Raw genomic sequence first — 16,754 nt, forward strand, 5'->3', positions numbered from 1 at the left:
GATGTTTTGCCCCTGGATGTTTCGCGCCCAGCAGTTTGCCCCCGGATGTTTAACCCCCAGCTTTTTGCCCCCCAGATATTTTGGCCCCAAATTAGGCAGGGAATTTTGGCCTTGTGTTTTAGCCCTAAGACCTCTTTCACAGTAGCCACTTTCCCAAGTGCTAAGCACTGGAAAATCGCTAAGAAGATTGCCAATTTTGAATATACTAGATGGTGGCCCGATTCTAACGTATTGGGTATTCTAGAAGGCGCAGCCACGTGGTATGTTGCACAGGTTATGTAGTATATTGGACAGTCCACGTAGTACATTGCACAGGCCATGTAGTATATTGAACAGCCGAAGTAGTATTTTGGACAGCGCATGTAAATTGCACAGTCCACGTAGTAAATTGCACAGCACATGTAGTATATTGGCCAGCCGACATAGTATATTGCACTTGTCACGTAGTATATTGCACTGCCCACATAGTCTAGGAATGTGGGCACTATATTCATGTTAAAAAAAAAAATAATAAAGATATACTCACCTCAGCCACGGGCCCTGAAGTCCTCACGCCTCTCTGCAGTGCTGGCAGTGGCTTCCGGTCTGAGCATAGGACCTGCGATGATGTTGCGGTCACATGACCGTGACATCATCGCAGGTCCTGGACGCATAGCATCGTTCGGACCGGAAGGCACGGCGTGCACTGGAGAGAGGCGCGGAGGACAGCGCGACATCGGAGGGGGTGAGAATAACTTTTTTTACATTTTTTTATTTTTAACATTACATCTTTTCACTATTGATGCTGCATAGGCACGATCAATAGTGAAAAGTTGGTCACACAGGGTTAATAGCAGCATTAACGGAGTGCGGTACACCGCGATCCATTAACGCTGGCATTAACCCTGTGTGAGCGGTCAGCGGTGAGTGCAGGGCAGTGAAGCAGCGGCCATTTTTCTTGCAGCCTGTGACCGTCGCTGATTGGTCGTGGCAATGGTCGTGGGCGTTTTGCCATGACCAATCAGCGACTTGACAGACAGACAGACGCCACGACAAATGAATATACGAATAAAACTTTACAGACAGAAAGACGAAAGTGACCCTTAGACAGTTATATAGTAAATAAGTCAATGGCTGGAAAAGCGAGGTGTTGTTTCGGCCAGCTCTTTTTATTTTATTACAGGAGCTATTTTTGAGCACTTCGCATTCATCAATAGCCTGTATCTTATGGGTCATTACCGAGAGCGCTCACAAAAGCGCTCTGAAAAATGCCAGTAAAGCACATGCTTTGGAGTTCTAAAACAGTGGCAGCATAAGGGTGCTTTTACACTTCCGCTACATATGCACTACAGGCCGCCCGTTCGCTTCTGTGATGCCGCATTCCGCTAACCTGCAGTGGAACGAAAAGAAGAAAAAGCTCTTCTTTTTATTCTGACACTGATAGCGGAATGCGGCATTATGAAAGCGAACGGGCAGCTGCAGATCGCGGAACCGAGCCGTTCACTTCTATGGGCAATACGAGCGGAATGCCTGCATTCCGCCAGCATTGCCCTGGGGTCAGCTGGATGTCAGATCCAGAGCGGATTGACCTCTGGCGGCCACAAATAAAAGTGTGAAACCACTCTAAAATTACAGTGTGCAAGAGGCCTTAAATCTAAACAATTTTGAACTTTTACCTGACCCAGCACTGACCTGCTTTGTTGCAAGTTGACCCAGCACTGACCTGCTTTGCTGCAAGTTTTGTTGCAGATGTAACAAGTAGCAGGTCACATGTCCTGCAAGTTACATTAGACTAGCTTTTATTCCACCTGTACATCAGAATATAGCAGTGTCTGAAATCTCCACAAAGAGAGAAGTGTACTGCCACAAAAAATCAGTCAGCAATTCACTTTCTACAACTATGACACAACACTTTCTACAACACTAACACAGCAATTCGCTTTCTACAACTATGAATTCAGTTCTGTCCAAACGTGGAAGGAGGAAGTTGGTCCATGAGAATCACATTTACTTATTTTCCAAACAAACCGCTGATGATGTCCATTCCATCTGTGTATGTGAAAAACGGTCGACTTGCAAGGGACGTGTTTGGACCAATGAAGAATCTGGCGAAGTTGTGAAAGTAGTCAATCTTCACAGTCATGCAGCACAAGCTGCAAGACCTGAAGCAATCCGACTTGTTAATGAGGCAGTCACCAGGGCAAGGACAACACAGGAGACACTGTCATGATCCCAATGGCAGGGGATCACAAAAGGACAAGCACAAAAGCCAAACAAGCTCTAGGGAGATGGAACCTGAGCTGACCGCGATACTGAACCTAACACACAACTAGCTGTAGCCGGGGAACGTGCCTACGATGATTCTAGACGTCTCGCGCCAGCCGAAGAACTAACTTCCCCTATTAGAAGAAACACAGACCTCTCTTGCCTCCAGAGAAACACCCCACAGAAATAGCAGCCCCCCACATGTAATAACGGTGAAATGAGAGGAAAGCACATACGTAGTTATGAAAACAGATTCAGCAAAATGAGGCCCGCTAAAGCTAGATAGCAGAGGATACAAAAGTGAACTGCGCGGTCAGCGAAAAACCCTTAAAAAAACCATCCTGAAATTACTTGAACTCATGTGCCAACTCATGGAACATGAGGAGTAATATCAGCCCACAAGAGCAACAGCAAAAAGAAATCACATATCTGCAAGCTGGACAAGACAAAAATAAAGCAAAACGTGGAACAGGAAAAACAAAACTTAGCTTGTCCTGAAGATTACAGAAGCGGGTAGCAGAGGTAAAAAGACACACTGATTACATTGATAGCCGGCGAGGAAATGACAAGAAAGCCAGGCTAAATAGGAAACTCCCATATCCTGATGGAACAGGTGGACACCAGAGACCACAGAGAACACAAGTCACCCAGTACCACCAGTAACCACCAGAGGGAGCCCAAAAACAGAACTCACAACAAGACACCACAACAGATTCTCACAGACGTCGTTTCAGGAGCCCATTCTAATGTTGCAGCACTTCTCCCAAGGAAAGCATCACTGAAGAGGACAATACGATTAGCAAGGCAACTTGGCAATATCCCAATGTTACCTCAAACCCTTGATCAACTTGTTATCCCCCTGGAATTCCAGGAGATCAGTATTGATGGTGTCCAGCAGCAGTTCCTTCTGCATGACTCTGGTAAGCTACTTAACCATTTAACATTGTATTAAAACAATTCCATTATGCATAATTATTGCAAAGTTTATTTTGCACAAATGTGAAAAATGCTAGACTGTAAGGTGCTGATATAAAATACTATGTGATTTTTGCCTTCAAGGGAAACTTTGAGGGTAATATAATGTAGTGAGGCCTACTGATTCCAACTAGTGTTGGCCGATCACTGGAAAGATAGGATCAGATCGGGCTGATCATACCAATAGATTGGAATTAATTCTCCAGAGCTATATATATATATATATATATATATATATCACTGGAAAGATAGGATCAGATCGGGCTGATCATACCAATAGATTGGAATTAATTCTCCAGAGCTATATATATATATATATATATATATATATATATATGCGCTCCTTGTAAGTAAAAAATGAGGGCACTCACCAGTCTTCGGTAAAGTGACTTCTTTATTAACAACTCCAGATAAAAGTCATGGCCGGGGGAGAGGGAGCCGAAGCTCGTGTGAGCAGGGGAGGACGACGGCCGTTTCGCTCTATGCCTGCGCTTCTACGGGTCGATTTGTGCTCAGGACAGACAGCGGATATAGTGCACCGGCCAGACACACCCCGCCACCAAATCCCTCCCACAAACCATAGAAATACAAAAAGCACATATTAAAAACTAAAGTTAAAAACAATACATTCCCTTTTTGGAAGTGCATTTGAACAGCAAGGTTGATTGCTGTTGAGGGGAACTAGAAAAAAAAAAAATCTATAAATCTTCAGCAGAGCGAGTGTGAGCGAGCTGAGTGTGAGCTGAGTGTAAGTGTGGACGGCGGTAAGTGTGACTTGTGATTCAGTGACTTTGGATTCAGGGAGTTTCCAAGGGAGGAATTGCTGTCTGATTTTTATTAATACTTTGTATTTATTTATTTATTTATTTTATTTTTTTTAATTGAACTGTTCTGTCTGGTGCAATCCCCATTAGGAAATGTGCTCCACGATTGTTAATGCCATCCAGTGCACATCTTGCCACATGTATGCAGTCCTTGAGCAGCCGATCGAGGGTGCATACTGCTGTGCGAGATGTGAGCACGTTGTGCATTTGGAAACCCAGATTCTGACTCTAAATGTGCAGCTGGCAACACTGAGATCCATAGACAACATGGAGAGGAGTCTTCTGCTCACGGAGCAGACGCTCAATGGGACAGATGAGGGGGGTGATGGTGGGATGGAGCTGCAGGACAATGAAGTAGCAAGCTGGGTGACAGTTAGGAAGCGGGGTAGAGGGAAGAGTGCCAGGGAGGCTAGTCCTGATCTGGAACACCCCAATAAGTTTGCTAAGTTGGCAGATGAGGGGGGTGCCAGTACAGGGGTAGCACTGCTGCAGCCAGGCATGTCCTCTGAAAGCCGGAGGAGTGACTGCTCCAGTAAGGAGGGAAATAGGAGAGCAGGGCAGGCCAGACAGGTGCTGGTAGTGGGGGACTCAATTATTAGGGGAACAGATAGGGCAATCTGTCACAAAGACAGGGATCGTCGAACGGTGTGCTGCCTACCTGGCGCTCGAGTCCGACACATCGCTGATCGGGTGGACAGATTATTGGGAGGGGCTGGTGAGGACCCAGCGGTCATGGTGCACATTGGCACTAATGACAAAGTTAGAGGTAGGTGGAAGGTCCTTAAAGATGATTTCAGGGAATTAGGCTGCAAGCTGAAAGCAAGGACCTCCAACGTGGTATTTTCCGAAATACTGCCGGTACCACGTGCCACGCCAGAGAGGCAACGGGAGATTAGGGAGGTTAATAAGTGGCTCAAGAATTGGTGTAGGAAAGAGGGGTTTGGGTTCCTGCAGAACTGGGCCGACTTCTCAGTTGGCTACAGGCTCTACGCTAGGGACGGGCTGCACCTCAATGGGGAGGGTGCAGCTGTGCTGGGGGAGAGAATGGCTAGAAGGTTGGAGGAGTGTTTAAACTAGGAATTGGGGGGGAGGGTATTCATTTTATAGGAGGGGAAGATAGTGCAGACAGAGACCTGGGCACAAATAAGGAAGTTGGGGGTGGCGGTGGCATGGGGGTTGGGGTCAGAACAGTTAATAATTTAAGAAATAGAAGTACAGAGAGGAACATAAAGTGCATGTATACTAATGCCAGAAGCCTCGCCAACAAAATGGACGAATTAGAACTAATGTTGTTGGAGCATAATTATGACATGGTGGGGATATCTGAAACGTGGCTGGATGAGAGCCATGACTGGGCTGTTAACTTGCAGGGCTACAGCCTGTTCAGAAATGACCGTACAGATAAGCGAAGGGGAGGGGTGTGTCTATATGTAAAATCATCCTTAAAACCCATCCTGCGCGATAATATAGGTGAATTTAATGAAAATGTAGAATCCCTGTGGGTGGAGATAAGGGGAGGGGGAAAAAATAATAAATTACTGATAGGGGTTTGTTATAAATCTCCAAAAATAATGGAAGCAATGGAGAATATCCTCGTAAAGCAAATAGATGAAGCTGCGACTCAAGGAGAAGTCATTATTATGGGGGACTTCAACTACCCTGAAATAGATTGGGGAATAGAAACCTGCAGTTCCAGCAAAGGTAATCAGTTTTTGACAATTATGAGAGACAATTACCTTTCACAACTGGTTCAGGACCCAACAAGAAGGGGGGCACTGCTAGACCTAATATTAACCAACAGGCCAGACCGCATATCAAATATAAGGGTTGGGGGTCACTTGGGAAATAGCGATCACAAAATAATAAGTTTTCATGTATCCTTTAAAAAGATGTGTAGTAGAGGGGTTACAAGGACACTAAACTTCAGGAGGGCAAATTTCCAACGGCTGAGAGAGGATCTTGGTGCAATTAACTGGGACGATATCCTGAGACACAAAAATACACAAAGAAAATGGGAGACGTTTATTAGCATCCTGGATAGGACCTGTGCACAGTATATACCGTATGGGAATAAACATACTAGAAATAGGAGGAAACCAATATGGCTAAATAGAGCTGTAAGGGGCGCAATAAGTGACAAAAAGAAAGCATTTAGAGAATTAAAGGAAGTAGGTAGTGAAGAGGCATTAAATAAATACAGAAAATTAAATAAATTCTGTAAAAAGCAAATCAAGGCAGCAAAGATTGAGACAGAGAGACTCATTGCCAGAGAGAGTAAAAATAATCCTAAAATATTCTTTAACTACATAAATAGTAAGAAACTAAAAAATGATAGTGTTGGCCCCCTTAAAAATAGTCTGGGTGAGATGGTGGATGAGGATGAGGAAAAAGCCAATATGCTAAATGACTTTTTTTCATCAGTATTTACACAAGAAAATCCCATGGCAGACAAAATGTCTAGTGATAAAAATTCCCAATTAAATGTCACCTGCTTAACCCAGCAGGAAGTGCGGCGGCGTCTAAAAATCACTAAAATTGACAAATCTCCGGGCCCGGATGGGATACACCCTCGAGTACTGCAGGAATTAAGTACAGTCATTGATAGACCATTATTTTTAATCTTTAAAGACTCCATAATAACAGGGTCTGTGCCACAGGACTGGCGTATAGCAAATGTGGTGCCAATATTCAAAAAGGGGACAAAAACTGAACTCGGAAATTATAGGCCAGTAAGCTTAACCTCCACTGTGGGTAAAATACTGGAGGGCATTCTAAGGGATGCTATACTGGAGTATCTGAAGAGGAATAACCTCATGACCCAGTATCAGCACGGGTTTACTAGGGACCGTTCATGTCAGACTAATTTGATCAGTTTCTATGAAGAGGTAAGTTCCAGATTGGACCAAGGGAACCCAGTGGATGTAGTGTATATGGACTTTTCAAAAGCTTTTGATACGGTGCCACACAAAAGGTTGATACATAAAATGAGAATAATGGGGATAGGGGAAAATATGTGCAAGTGGGTTGAGAGCTGGCTCAGGGATAGGAAACAAAGGGTGGTTATTAATGGAGCACACTCGGACTGGGTAGCGGTTAGCAGTGGGGTACCACAGGGGTCAGTATTGGGCCCTCTTCTTTTTAACATATTTATTAATGACCTTGTAGGGGGCATTCAGAGTAGAATTTCAATATTTGCAGATGACACTAAACTCTGCAGGGTAATCAATACAGAGGAGGACAATTTTATATTACAGGATGATTTATGTAAACTAGAAGCTTGGGCTGATAAATGGCAAATGAGCTTTAATGGGGATAAATGTAAGGTCATGCACTTGGGTAGAAGTAATAAGATGTATAATTATGTGCTTAATTCTAAAACTCTGGGCAAAATCGTCAATGAAAAAGACCTGGGTGTATGGGTGGATGACAAACTTAAATTCAGTGGCCAGTGTCAGGCAGCTGCTACAAAGGCAAATAAAATAATGGGATGCATTAAAAGAGGCATAGATGCTCATGAGGAGAACATAATTTTACCTCTATACAAGTCACTAGTTCGACCACACTTAGAATACTGTGCACAGTTCTGGTCTCCGGTGTTTAAGAAAGACATAGCTGAACTAGAGCGGGTGCAGAGAAGAGCGACCAAGGTTATTAGAGGACTGGGGGGTCTGCAATACCAAGATAGGTTATTACACTTGGGGCTATTTAGTTTGGAAAAACGAAGACTAAGGGGTGATCTTATTTTAATGTATAAATATATGAGGGGACAGTACAAAGACCTTTCTGATGATCTTTTTAATCATAGACCTGAAACAGGGACAAGGGGGCATCCTCTGCGGTTGGAGGAAAAAAGGTTTAAGCATAATAACAGACGCGGATTCTTTACTGTAAGAGCAGTGAGACTTGGGGATCCTAGTTAATGATAAACTTACCTGGAGCAGCCAGTGCCAGGCAGCAGCTGCCAAGGCAAACAGGATCATGGGGTGCATTAAAAGAGGTCTGGATACACATGATGAGAGCATTATACTGCCTCTGTACAAATCCCTAGTTAGACCGCACATGGAGTACTGTGTCCAGTTTTGGGCACCGGTGCTCAGGAAGGATATAATGGAACTAGAGAGAGTACAAAGGAGGGCAACAAAATTAATAAAGGGGATGGGAGAACTACAATACCCAGATAGATTAGCGAAATTAGGATTATTTAGTCTAGAAAAAAGACGACTGAGGGGCGATCTAATAACCATGTATAAGTATATAAGGGGACAATACAAATATCTCGCTGAGGATCTGTTTATACCAAGGAAGGTGACGGGCACAAGGGGGCATTCTTTGCGTCTGGAGGAGAGAAGGTTTTTCCACCAACATAGAAGAGGATTCTTTACTGTTAGGGCAGTGAGAATCTGGAATTGCTTGCCTGAGGAGGTGGTGATGGCGAACTCAGTCGAGGGGTTCAAGAGAGGCCTGGATGTCTTCCTGGAGCAGAACAATATTGTATCATACAATTATTAGGTTCTGTAGAAGGACGTAGATCTGGGTATTTATTATGATGGAATATAGGCTGAACTGGATGGACAAATGTCTTTTTTCGGCCTTACTAACTATGTTACTATGTTACTATGTTACTATGGAACTCTCTGCCGTATGATGTTGTAATGAGTGATTCATTACTTAAATTTAAGAGGGGACTGGATACCTTTCTGGAAAAGTATAATGTTACAGGGTATATACACTAGATTCCTTGATAGGGCGTTGATCCAGGGAACTAGTCTGATTGCCGTATGTGGAGTCGGGAAGGAATTTTTTTCCCCAATGTGGAGCTTACTCTTTGCACATGGGGTTTTTTTGCCTTCCTCTGGATCAACATGTTAGGTTAGGCTATGGGTTGAACTAGATGGACATATAGTCTTCCTTCAACCTTAATAACTATGTAACTATGTAACTATGTAACATGGCTTATGGAGTACATATATGACATGGAACACAAATCGCTACTGAAGAGATATCAGCAAATGCTATACCAAATTATCGCTCTATGACCTGTCAATTGTGTTCACTATACGTGACACTGCGCTCATAAGACAACTACAGAAAAATGGACATATCGACTCTGTCATTGAAACCAAGTGGACCCATGGCATTACAGCGCAGGATCCACCTGGCTTCACATCTCAAGAGCAGATTGTCCAAATCACCACCTTGGGCAGGCAAATTCACCTTTTCGATGCCAGCAAAGGTAAGACATTCAGTCCTACCACCGTGTTTCTCCCTCACATGGGAAATGAATCGCGGGACACCTTTTCCTGATGCTACTGACCTGCAATGCTCTCGAAAACGGACATACATCGAGCGGATAGTTTTGCCGATATAATATCGCTTGCAAGGACAGAATACAATATACACTACATGATCAGTTTTACACGTGATGAAATCATTAACCGTGTGTGACACTGCACCTATACGGAGAAACCGCTCTGTAAGGTGCTGCTGACAGCACGAGCAATGGCCGCACCTAAAATTGCCTTTAGGGGACATCCCATTTAGCCAATTAGTATTTGATTTAGTGACGCGGTTTCTTACCAATCTATCTCTTAACCTTGCACTTCTTCTATTGGCTATTAAGGGGCCTCTTGCTGCTACGTCGGCTAACTCCTTATCTCTCTCTAACAGGTGCTAGTTCTTTTTAATAGCTAACCTAATTTGCTGGTCCATGTTGCTATATTTAAAACAAAAAGTAAATCTTTTCCCAATCTCCTGTCTCTGGGAGGGCGGTTTTTTAACAAACCCTTCTATCCTCTCATTTTTTACTCTGTCCAAAGTAGATGTCAGCAACCTCTCTGGGTAACCCCTTTCTCTAAATCTGACTTTCATCTCTTCTGATTGACAGTGAAACCCCTCTTCAGTGTTGTTCACCCGAGGAGAAAATACATCTATTCGTATAACAATAGTTTCTTGCAACACATAAAATATTATCGTAGGTACGTCGATGATATAGTAATAATTTGGGACGGGACAAAAGATGCATTTAGCGATTTTGTGGCGCACCTGAATCGGATCAATGATCTAAATATGGTTTTTACGTCAGTGTTTGGGGGTGAACGGCTTAAATTCTTAGATGTTACCTTGGAAATTAAAGACGGTAAGGTCTGCACTTCAGTTTTTCGTAAACCGGTAGCGGCCAATACCCTGATGCATTACAACAGTTATCACCCCATGCATACGAAACGAGCAGTACCGTACAGCCAATTCTTGAGAGTGAGTAGGGTGAACAACACTGAAGAGGGTCTCACCGTCAATCAGAAGAGATGAAAGTCAGATTTAGAGAAAGGGGTTACCCAGAGAGGTTGCTGACATCTACTTTGGACAGAGTAAAAAATGTGAGGATAGAAGGGGTTGTTAAAAAACCGCCATCCCAGAGACAGGAGATTGGGAAAAGATTTACTTTTTGTTTTAAATATAGCAACATGGACCAGCAAATTAGGTTAGCTATTAAAAAGAACTAGCACCTGTTAGAGAGAGATAAGGAGTTAGCCGACGTAGCAGCAAGAGGCCCCTTAATAGCCAATAGAAGAAGTGCAAGGTTAAGAGATAGATTGGTAAGAAACCGCGTCACTAAATCAAATACTAATTGGCTAAATGGGATGTCCCCTAAAGGCAATTTTAGGTGCGGCCATTGCTCGTGCTGTCAGCAGCACCTTTCAGAGCGGTTTCTCCGTATAGGTGCAGTGTCACACACGGTTAATGATTTCATCACGTGTAAAACTGATCATGTAGTGTATATTGTATTCTGTCCTTGCAAGCGATATTATATCGGCAAAACTATCCGCCCGATGTATGTCCGTTTTTGAGAGCATTGCAGGTCAGTAGCATCAGGAAAAGGTGTCCCGCGATTCATTTCCCATGTGAGGGAGAAACACGGTGGTAGGACTGAATGTCTTACCTTTGCTGGCATCGAAAAGGTGAATTTGCCTGCCCAAGGTGGTGATTTGGACAATCTGCTCTTGAGATGTGAAGCCAGGTGGATCCTGCACTGTAATGCCATGGGTCCACTTGGTTTCAATGACAGAGTCGATATGTCCATTTTTCTGTAGTTGTCTTATGAGCGCAGTGTCACGTATAGTGAACACAATTGACAGGTCAAAAACACCAAAAAAGGACACATTCAAGAAAAAACACCAAAAAACAGGCAAAGATGCTTACCTGTCTAAATAGGCCTCAATACAAATGCACAAGCAGGGTGCAGCGGACCCAAACAAAATAGCAAGTGCACAGGTGCAATACCTAATGAAACAGCCAGCCTTCAATAAGGGTTTGGCCGTGTGGTACACCAATGCACTAAGATAAAATACTCTGTATGTGGCGTGTTCACACAAGGAATACAAAGCGTCTGGCTACAGCCTATTAATGACGCCATATGGCGGGCTGCCCAGTGCTAAAAATGCATCCCGTGCGAACAGAGGCCACAGTGTACAGAACAATTCGGGCCCAGCTGCACCCTGCAAAAAATATACGTGCAAAAAAACATATAAATATATGTAAGGTCTTAGTTGATATTAGGGCCATAATATGGAAGCTGGCAACCCACGCCAAGGGTCCTTACGTATTGCCAGTCCTACTCTAACATGAAAAACACCAAAAAAGGACACATTCAAGAAAAAACACCAAAAAACAGGCAAAGATGCTTACCTGTCTAAATAGGCCTCAATACAAATGCACAAGCAGGGTGCAGCGGACCCAAACAAAATAGCAAGTGCACAGGTGCAATACCTAATGAAACAGCCAGCCTTCAATAAGGGTTTGGCCGTGTGGTACACCAATGCACTAAGATAAAATACTCTGTATGTGGTGTGTTCACACAAGGAATACAAAGCGTCTGGCTACAGCCTATTAATGACGCCATATGGCGGGCTGCCCAGTGCTAAAAATGCATCCCGTGCGAACAGAGGCCACAGTGTACAGAACAATTCGGGCCCAGCTGCACCCTGCAAAAAATATACGTGCAAAAAAACATATAAATATATGTAAGGTCTTAGTTGATATTAGGGCCATAATATGGAAGCTGGCAACCCACGCCAAGGGTCCTTACGTATTGCCAGTCCTACTCTAACATGAAAAACACCAAAAAAGGACACATTCAAGAAAAAACACCAAAAAACAGGCAAAGATGCTTACCTGTCTAAATAGGCCTCAATACAAATGCACAAGCAGGGTGCAGCGGACCCAAACAAAATAGCAAGTGCACAGGTGCAATACCTAATGAAACAGCCAGCCTTCAATAAGGGTTTGGCCGTGTGGTACACCAATGCACTAAGATAAAATACTCTGTATGTGGCGTGTTCACACAAGGAATACAAAGCGTCTGGCTACAGCCTATTAATGACGCCATATGGCGGGCTGCCCAGTGCTAAAAATGCATCCCGTGCGAACAGAGGCCACAGTGTACAGAACAATTCAGGCCCAGCTGCACCCTGCAAAAAATATACGTGCAAAAAATATACGTGCAAAAAAACCTTGTGTGAACACGCCACATACAGAGTATTTTATCTTAGTGCATTGGTGTACCACACGGCCAAACCCTTATTGAAGGCTGGCTGTTTCATTAGGTATTGCACCTGTGCACTTGCTATTTTGTTTGGGTCCGCTGCACCCTGCTTGTGCATTTGTATTGAGGCCTATTTAGACAGGTAAGCATCTTTGCCTGTTTTTTGGTGTTTTTACAATTGACAGGTCATAGAGCGATAATTTGGTATAGCATTTGCTGACATCTCTTCAGTAGCGATTTGTGTTCCATGTCATATATGTACTCCATAAGCCATGTATTGTTTTTAACTTTAGTTTTTAATATGTGCTTTTTGTATTTCTATGGTTTGTGGGAGGGATTTGGTGGCGGGGTGTGTCTAGCCGGTGCACTATATCCGCTGTCTGTCCTGAGCACAAATCGACCCGTAGAAGCGCAGGCATAGCGCGAAACGGCCGTCGTCCTCCCCTGCTCACACGAGCTTCGGCTCCCTCTCCCCCGGCCATGACTTTTATCTGGAGTTGTTAATAAAGAAGTCACTTTACCGAAGACTGGTGAGTGCCCTCAGTTTTTACTTACAAGGAGCGCATATATATATATATATATATACAGTGGGGCAAAAAAGTATTTAGTCAGTCAGCAATAGTGCAAGTTCCACCACTTAAAAAGATGAGAGGCGTCTGTAATTTACATCATAGGTAGACCTCAACTATGGGAGACAAACTGAGAAAAAAAAAATCCAGAAAATCACATTGTCTGTTTTTTTAACATTTTATTTGCATATTATGGTGGAAAATAAGTATTTGGTCAGAAACAAACAATCAAGATTTCTGGCTCTCACAGACCTGTAACTTCTTCTTTAAGAGTCTCCTCTTTCCTCCACTCATTACCTGTAGTAATGGCACCTCTTTAAACTTGTTATCAGTATAAAAAGACACCTGTGCACACCCTCAAACAGTCTGACTCCAAACTCCACTATGATGAAGACCAAAGAGCTGTCAAAGGACACCAGAAACAAAATTGTAGCCCTGCACCAGGCTGGGAAGACTGAATCTGCAATAGCCAACCAGCTTGGAGTGAAGAAATCAACAGTGGGAGCAATAATTTGAAAATGGAAGACATACAAGACCACTGATAATCTCCCTCGATCTGGGGCTCCACGCAAAATCCCACCCCGTGGGGTCAGAATGATCACAAGAACGGTGAGCAAAAATCCCAGAACCACGCGGGGGACCTAGTGAATGAACTGCAGAGAGCTGGGACCAATGTAACAAGGCCTACCATAAGTAACACACTACGCCACCATGGACTCAGATTCTGCAGTGCCAGACGTGTCCCACTGCTTAAGCCAGTACATGTCCGGGCCCGTCTGAAGTTTGCTAGAGAGCATTTGGATGATCCAGAGGAGTTTTGGGAGAATGTCCTATGGTCTGATGAAACCAAACTGGAACTGTTTGGTAGAAACACAACTTGTCGTGTTTGGAGGAAAAAGAATACTGAGTTGCATCCATCAAACACCATACCTACTGTAAAGCATGGTTGTGGAAACATCATGCTTTGGGGCTGTTTCTCTGCAAAGGGGCCAGGACGACTGCTCCGGGTACATGAAAGAATGAATGGGGCCATGTATCGTGAGATTTTGAGTGCAAACCTCCTTCCATCAGCAAGGGCACTGAAGATTAAACGTGGCTGGGTCTTTCAACATGACAATGATCCAAAGCACACGGGACGGACTAAACTGCATATTGGGATTATGGGATGATGGGATGATGGGCTGCAATACTAGACTCCACCACTAGATGGCAGCACATTTTACAAATGCAGCCCAGGAAATTACTTCTTGTAATATAGCAAGAAGGGAATATGGGTATATCTATTGTTCTGTATGGGGATTATGGGTGAAATATCACAAATACACATGCCCAGGAACATACTTCATCTACTTCTGATAGGAATATGGGTATAATTATTGATCTGTATGGGGATTATGGGTGAAATATCACAAATACACATGCCCAGGAACATACTTCATCTACTTCTGATAGGAATATGGGTATATCTATTGATCTGTATGGGGATTATGGGTGAAATATCACAAATACACATGCTCAGGAACATATTTCATCTACTTCTGATAGGAATATGGGTATATCTATTGATCTGTATGGGGATTATGGGTGAAATATCACAAATACACATGCTCAGGAACATACTTCATCTACTTCTGATAGGAATATGGGTATAATTATTGTTCTGTATGGGGATTATGGGTGAAATATCACATGTACACATGCCCAGGAACATACTTCATCTACTTCTGATAGGAATATGGGTATAATTATTGTTCTGTATGGGGATTATGGGTGAAATATCACAAATACACATGCTCAGGAACATACTTCATCTACTTCTGATAGGAATATGAGTATAATTATTGTTCTGTATGGGGATTATGGGTGAAATATCACAAATAAACATGCCCAGGAACATACTTCATCTACTTCTGATAGGAATATGGGTATAATTATTGTTCTGTATGGGGATTATGGGTGAAATATCACAAATACACATGCTCAGGAACATACTTCATCTACTTCTGATAGGAATAGGAGTATAATTATTGTTCTGTATGGGGATTATGGGTGAAATATCACAAATACACATGCCCAGGAACATACTTCATCTACTTCTGATAGGAATATGGGTATAATTATTGATCTGTATGGGGATTATGGGTGAAATATCACAAATACACATGCCCAGGAACATACTTCATCTACTTCTGATAGGAATATGAGTATAATTATTGTTCTGTATGGGGATTATGGGTGAAATATCACAAATACACATGCCCAGGAACATACTTCATCTACTTCTGATAGGAATATGGGTATAATTATTGTTCTGTATGGGGATTATGGGTGAAATATCACAAATACACATGCTCAGGAACATACTTCATCTACTTCTGATAGGAATATGAGTATAATTATTGTTCTGTATGGGGATTATGGGTGAAATATCACAAATACACATGCTCAGGAACATACTTCATCTACTTCTGATAGGAATATGAGTATAATTATTGTTCTGTATGGGGATTATGGGTGAAATATCACAAATACACATGCCCAGGAACATACTTCATCTACTTCTGATAGGAATATGGGTATAATTATTGTTCTGTATGGGGATTATGGGTGAAATATCACAAATACACATGCTCAGGAACATACTTCATCTACTTCTGATAGGAATATGAGTAAAATTATTGTTCTGTATGGGGATTATGGGTGAAATATCACAAATACACATGCTCAGGAACATACTTCATCTACTTCTGATAGGAATATGGGTATAATTATTGTTCTGTATGGGGATTATGGGTGAAATATCACAAATACACATGCCCAGGAACATACTTCATCTACTTCTGATAGGAATATGGGTATATCTATTGATCTGTATGGGGATTATGGGTGAAATATCACAAATACACATGCTCAGGAACATATTTCATCTACTTCTGATAGGAATATGGGTATATCTATTGTTCTGTATGGGGATTATGGGTGAAATATCACAAATACACATGCCCAGGAACATACTGCATCTACTTCTGATAGGAATATGGGTATATCTATTGATCTGTATGGGGATTATGGGTGAAATATCACAAATACACATGCCCAGGATCATATTTCATCTACTTCTGATAGGAATATGGGTATAATTATTGTTCTGTATGGGGATTATGGGTGAAATATCACAAATACACATGCCCAGGAACATATTTCATCTACTTCTGATAGGAATATGAGTATAATTATTGTTCTGTATGGGGAATATGGGTGAAATATCACAAATACACATGCCCAGGAACATACTTCATCTACTTCTGATAGGAATATGGGTATAATTATTGATCTGTATGGGGATTATGGGTGAAATATCACAAATACACATGCTCAGGAACATATTTCATCTACTTCTGATAGGAATATGGGTATATCTATTGTTCTGTATGGGGATTATGGGTGAAATATCACAAATACACATGCCCAGGAACATATTTCATCTACTTCTGATAGGAATATGGGTATAACTATTGTTCTGTATGGGGATTATGGGTGAAATATCACAAATACACATGCCCAGGAACATACTTCATCTACTTCTGATAGGAATATGGGTAT

The 16,754-nt window shown here is 42.5% G+C and overlaps 1 protein-coding gene across 1 annotated transcript in view; it reads right to left on the bottom strand.

Annotated features, from left to right (window-relative positions):
* The window catches only part of GSAP (gamma-secretase activating protein), a 204,143-nt gene that overhangs the window by 51,553 nt on the left and 135,836 nt on the right, over positions 1–16,754 (bottom strand). The window lies entirely within an intron of this gene.

This window comes from Ranitomeya imitator, chromosome 4, assembly GCF_032444005.1.
Source record: "Ranitomeya imitator isolate aRanImi1 chromosome 4, aRanImi1.pri, whole genome shotgun sequence".
Taxonomy (NCBI): Eukaryota; Metazoa; Chordata; class Amphibia; order Anura; family Dendrobatidae; genus Ranitomeya; species Ranitomeya imitator.